This window comes from Miniopterus natalensis, chromosome 1 (assembly GCF_054644295.1).
Source record: "Miniopterus natalensis isolate mMinNat1 chromosome 1, mMinNat1.hap1, whole genome shotgun sequence".
Classification (NCBI taxonomy): Eukaryota; Metazoa; Chordata; class Mammalia; order Chiroptera; family Miniopteridae; genus Miniopterus; species Miniopterus natalensis.
The window spans coordinates 163,334,740-163,341,593 of NC_142081.1; positions in this window are offsets into that span (position 1 = coordinate 163,334,740).

Here is a 6,854-nt window from a genome sequence, read left to right on the forward strand (position 1 = left end):
AAAACTTTTTCCTATTTTTGATTGTAGCTATCCTAGTGGTTACCAAGAGATATTTCATTGTGATTTTGATTCACATGTCCCTGAGGCCTAATGATGAGCACCTTTGCATATTCTTGTTGACCACTTGTATGTCTTCCTTGGAGGAATGTCTGTTAGAAACCCCGGCCTGTTCTTCAAATTGCATTGGTTTGTCTTTTTGCTATTGACTTGCAAGAATTTCTTATAGGTCCCTGATACAAGTCCTTTATCAGATACATGATTTGCAAATATAGTCTCCAATTCTATGGCTTGTCTTTTCAGTTCTTGATGGTGTCCTTTGATGTACAAAAGTTTTTAATTTTAATGGGGCCAATTATTTATTTCTAATTTGGTTGCTTGTGCTTTTGTGTCATATTAGAGAAATCACTGCGAAATACAAAATCAAGATTTACTTCTGTGTTTTCTAATAAGAGTTTTATAATTCTTCCTCCTACATTTAGGTTTTGGATACATATTGAGTTAATTTTGTACATAATGTGAGATAAAAATTCAACTTCATTCATTAGCATATGAATACCCCATTTTTTCAAAACCATTTGTTTAAAGAGCAGCTCTTTCCCTATTGAATTGCTTTGGATTCCTTGACAAAAATCAGTTGTCCATAAGCTGAAGGTATATTTCTGGATTCTCACATCTATTTTATTGATCTGTATATGTATCTCAAAAAGTCCTGATTACTGTGAGTTTGTGTTAGGCTTTGAAATCAGGAAGTCTGAATCCAACACCTTTATTCTTCCTTTTCAAGATTCTTTGGCTGTTAAGGGCTTCTTTCAATTCTATAAGAATTTCAGGACCAATTTTCCACTTAGCAACAAAGGCCACTGGGTTATGGATAAGGATTGCACTCGATGTGTAGATTGCTCTAGGGGTTATTGCCATCTTTACAAGTCTTCCAAAATGTGAACATGGGATGTCTTTTCATCACTGAAGTCTTCTAATTGCTTTCAGTGATACTGTATAGTTTGACTACACAAGATTTTACCTCCAAGGCGAAATTCATTCGAAACTATTTTATTCTTTTTGATGGAAAGTGATATTCTATGTAAATGGTAGCCAAAGGAAAGCAAGTATATCTATACTTATATCAGGCAAAATAGATTTTAAGGAAGAAATCATCACTAGAGATAAAGAAGAGCATTATGTGGTGATGAAAGAGTCAGTCATAAGGGAGCTATAACAATTATAAATACATATGCAACACATATCACAGTAGCTAAATATATAAAGAAAACATTGTCCAAACTGAAGGGAGAAATAGACAGCAATACAATAATAGTAGGAGACTTCAATAACCAACTTTCATTAATGGACAGAACACTGAGACAGAAAATCAACAGGGAAAAATGAACTTGAACAACACTTTAGACCACATGAGCCCAGCAGACATACACAGAACATAGCAGAATATCTATATTTCTCAAACACACACAGAAGACTCTCTACGATAGACCAAATGGGAGTAACAAACACATTTTGAGAAGTTTCACAAGATTGAAATTATATCAAGATCTTTCCTGACTACAGTGGTATGAAACCAGAGACCAAGAACAGAAAGAAAACTAAAATTCAAACATCTATGGATATTTACCAAATCCAACAGACTCATATACAACCAGTGGGTCAAAGAAGAAATCAAAAGGAGAAGTACAATATATCTCAAGAAAAATAAAAATGAAAACACAAAATTATGGGAGGCAGCAAAAGCAGTATTAGAATGCAGCAAAAGCAGCATTCAGAGAGAAGTTTATAATGAAAAATACCTTCATTAATAAAAAAGATAGATCTCAAAGAATCATCTAAACTTTACACCTTAAAGAACTTGAAAAAGAATATCTAAGCATAAAGTTAGCAGAAAAAGATAATTAAGATTAGAACACAAATAAAATGAAATAGAATACCATCATCACAATTACTAGTTTTTTTAAAGACAAAAAAAAATTGACAAGCTATAAGATAGACTAACAAAAAAAGAAAGCAGATCAACAATAAATCCGAAATTAAAGAGGAGACACTGTATCTAATGGCAAAGAATTGAAAGAATCATAAGAGACTACTATAGACAACTCTGCACTAGAAATTGAGTAACCTATAAGAAATTGATATATTCCTAGAAATATTAAACCTACCAACACTGAACCATGAAAAAATAGGAAATCTGAAGGGACTTATAACTGGTAAAGTCATTGAATCAGTAGTCAAAAACCTCCCAAAAATGCAAAGCACAAAGCCAGGTGATGTCACTGGAATTTTCTACCAAACACTTGAAGAATCAGTGCTAATCCTTCATAATCTCTTCCCCAAAAACTGAAGAAGAAAGAACACTTCCAAACTCATTTTATGAGGCCAACATTACCCTGACACCAAATCAGAAAAAGACGTACAAGAAAACTACAGACCAATATCCCAGATGGACAAAAACGCAGAAATCCTCCACAAAGCACTATTAAAGTGCAATAGCACATTAAAAGGATCATACACCACAGCCAAGTGGGATACATCTCTGGAATGCAAGGATGGTTCAACATATGAAAATCAATGAATATGATGCATCACAATAACACAATGAAAAATGAAAAAACTCATGATCATCTCAACAGATGCAGAAAAGGCATATGGGAAAATTCAAGACCCTTTCATGATAAAAATTTTCAACAACTGAGAACAGAAGAAGATTACCTGAAAATAATGAAAGGCATATATAAGAAGCCTACAGCTAACATCTTATTCAAACCTAAAAAAATCAAAGCATTTTCTCTAAGATTAAGGACAAGGCAAAGAGATGGAGGAAACAAGATGGTGGCATAGGTGACTGCTATACCCGCCACCTTCTGCAACCACATCAAAATTACAACTAAAATACAGAACCACCATCACTCAGAACCTCCTGAGATCCAGCTGAACAGAAGCCCTACAACCAGGGAACTGAGGAAGCACCAAGAGTGGTAGAAGGGGAAGAGACACGGGCAGATCTGGGCTGAATCCTGGAGACTCAGCCGCGGGCCCCCACCTGGTGCGGCGGGTTAAACCCAGGAGAACATCTGGGTGGCGGAGATTTCCTGGAGGAGGGAGGGGTCCCAGCTCCACAGCAGGCCCCCAGCCGAGGGCTCCAGGGCTGGGAAGAGAAGTCCCCACACCTTTGGGCTGTGAAACCAGCGGGACTGTCGCTGCGGAAGCCCCAGGCTTTCCTCTTAAAGGGCCCGCGCATGGACTCTCTCCGACGCGCTCCCTCTGAGCCCAGCGCTGGGCAGCAGCTTGAAAGGACCTGGGACACTTGCAGGGGAACTAACCTGCCTGAAGTCAGGGTAAGAGCTGAAGGGACAGCTTTCTCTGAGGCAGGAGATCTGGCAGAGATCATTGCTCCTTTGGCAAGCCCTCCCCGCACACAGCCAGCAGGCAGGCACCATATTTGAATCGCCACCACCTGATTCACACTTTTGGTCCCGCCCTGTGGTTCCCGGAGGCCCCGCCCCTCCCTACCTGAAAGCTCATCTAGGCCATTACTGGTGTCTTTTCTACGCAAGTGGCCTCTGGAGCCTAATGCTTAGGACTTTCCTAAAATCCCTCAGACAAGCAGCAGTGTGCCCCATACGGCTTGACCAGTGACCCCAGGCCTGGCACTAGCGGCAGCCTGCATTGGGTCATAGTTTGTTCTCTCCTGGACGTCAAGCCCAGCACAAGTAGCAGCCAACTATGGTTTGTTGTGTAGCTCATGCTGGGTGGCCCTGGGCAAGGCACTGGCAGAGGCTGACTTTGCACCTCCCGGGAGGCCCCAGAGACAGTGCACCTGGTGGTCAGACTCGACCATGCTGGATTACAACCCTACCACATGCACGACTGACACACTCAAGGGGCACACTTGGTGAACACCAAAGCTCCACTGAAGTAAATCCTGCTCCATAGGGGTGTCTCTAGCACAGCACCTCTTTGGCTGTAGTTGCAGCTGGTCCTCAGAGCTGATTGGTATGGGGGTAAATTCCTCCCAGTTACACCAACAGCAACCAAGTTTCAACTACAACAGGACAGTGCACACAGCCCACACAGGGGAGCACCTAGAAAGCCCAGCTCAGGTGACTGGGGAGGCTGACCCACTGGACCCTACATGACACCTTCTACAAAAAGCCACTCTACAAATTCCAGGAGACATAGCTCTACCTAATACATAAAAACAAACACCTGGGAGCAGCCAAAATGTGGAGGCAAAGAAACATGTCACAAAGGAAAGAACAGAAGAAATCTCTGGAAGAGGAACGAAATGAAAGAGATTCAAGCAAGCTAACAGATATAGAGTTCAGAATTTTGTTTATAAGGATGTTCAACCATATTAGTAAGGGCTTTATGAAAATAACTGAGAATATTGATGACATAATAAAGTACCAATTTGAAATGAAGGTTACATGAACTGAAATGAATAATAATTTACAGGGAATCAACAGTAGAGTAGAGGACACTGAAAATCAAGTCAGCAAATTGGAACATGAGGAAACAAAAATGCTCAACCAGAAGAGCAAAAAGAAAAAAGATTCCAGAAATATGAAGATAGCATAAGGAGCCTCTGGGACAACTTCAAGAGGCCCAACATACGTATTATTAGGGTTACAGAGGGAGAGGAAAGAGAGCAAGAAATTGAAAACCTATTTGAAAAAATAATGACAGAAAACTTCCCCTACTTGGGGAAAGAAATAGACTTACAGGTAAAGGAAGCACAGAGGGTCCCAAACAAGAGGAACCCAAAGAGGCCCACAGCAAGACACCTCATCATTAAAATGCCAAAGGTTAAAGACAAAGAGAGAATCTTAAAAGCAGCAAGAGAAAAGCAGTTAGTTACCTACAAGGGAGCACCATACGACTGTTAGCTGATTTCTCAACAGAAACTTTGCAGGCCAGAAGGGAGTGGCAAGAAATATTCAAAGTGATGAAAAACATGGAACTACAACCAAGATTGCTCTACCCAGCAAAGCTATCATTTAGAACTGAAGGTCAGATAAAGAGCTTCTCAGACAAGGAAAAGCTAAAGGAGTTCATCACCACCAGACCAGCACTACAGGAAAAGATGAAGAGTCTTCTTTAAGAAGAAGCTAATGAACAAAAGAATCTGACCAACTAAATAGATCCAGAGACATTGACGCATGCAACAGACGGTCATATTTCAGAGGAAAGGGGGGGCCATGGGGGAAGAGATTAACCAAAGAAGTTGTATGCATATATGCATAACCCATGGACACAGTCAATAACAGGGTGAAGACCTGGGGATGGGGTGGGAGCAAGGTGGAGGGGGTCAATTGGGGGAGGAAATGGGACACCTGTAATACTTTCAACAATAAATATAAATTTAAAAAAAAAAACAAGGCAGATAGTCTCATCACTTCTACTCAACACTTTACTGATGTCCTAGCCATATCATTAAGCAACAAAAAGTAATAAAAGGTATCAAAATCAGTAAGAATGAAATAAAATTACCTCTGTTTATACATGACCAGATCTTATAATATAAATAATCCTCAAAACCACACCAAGAAAATTTTTAAACTAATAAACTCAGTCCATGTGCAACATACATATCAATATACAGAAAGCAGTTGTGTTGCTATACACTACTTCTAAGGGACTTATATCCAGAACACAACAAGAAGACAACAAATAATCCACTCAAAAATTGACAGTTTTTGAATAGACATTTCTCCAAGGATCATATTCAAGTGGTCAAGAAACATGAAAAGGTAATAATATCATTAGACATTAGGAAAAGATAAGTCAAAATCACAGTGAGATATGACTTCATCACCACTAGCTTGGCTATAATCTCAGAGAAAAATAATAAGTGTTGGCAAGGATGTAATTAAAACCATCACATTTGGTGGTGAAATGGAAAATGATGCATCTATCTTACAAAATAGTCTGCCAATTTCTCACTAAGGTTAAACATAGTTACCATATGGTGCAGCAGTTCCACTTCTAGGTATATACCCTGGAGAAAGGAAAACATGTTCACTCATAACTTGCATATGAATGTTAAAAGAAACCAACATTATTCATAGCGGCCAAAATTGGGGGATAAATGTCTATCAACTGATGCACGGATTTTTTAAATGTGGTTGTCTATACTGTGAAATATTATCTTACAATAAGAAGGGGTAAAATCATGACACATGCTACAATATGAATGAATACTTAAATTATTATGCTAAGTAAAAGAAGCCAGTCACAAAGGGCACATATTATATTATTCCATACAAGAAATCCTCCTTCTTTATAGAAACACAAACCAGGTTAATGCTTAGATAGGGTGTGGGGCGTAAGAGATTAGGGAGTTCCATGTAAAAGATAAAGGTTTCACTGGGGTATGAACATGCTCTTCATACGATCATCATGGTGGTAGCACAATTCTGTGATTACACTATGAACTATTAAACTGTACATTTTAAATTAATCAGTTGAATGGTGTGTGAATTACATGTTCACAAAGTTTTATTTAAAAAGTAAAATCTCGCCCAGCCGGGTGTGGCTCAGTGGTTGAGCGTCGACCTAGGATCCAGGCGATCGGGGTTCGATTCCCGGTCAGGGCACACACCCGGGTTGCAGGCTGCAGCCAATCAATGACTCTCTCATCATTGATGTTTCTATCTCTCTCCCTCCCTCTCCTTTACTCTCTCTGAAATCAATAAACATATATTAAAAAATAAAAATAAATAAAAACAAATAAAAAGTAAAATCCCAAAAAAAAAATAAAATAAAATCTCTTGGCCTGGCCGGTGTGGCTCAGTGGTTGAGCATCAACCTATGATGCAGGAGAACTCACTTTGATTCCCAGTCAGGGC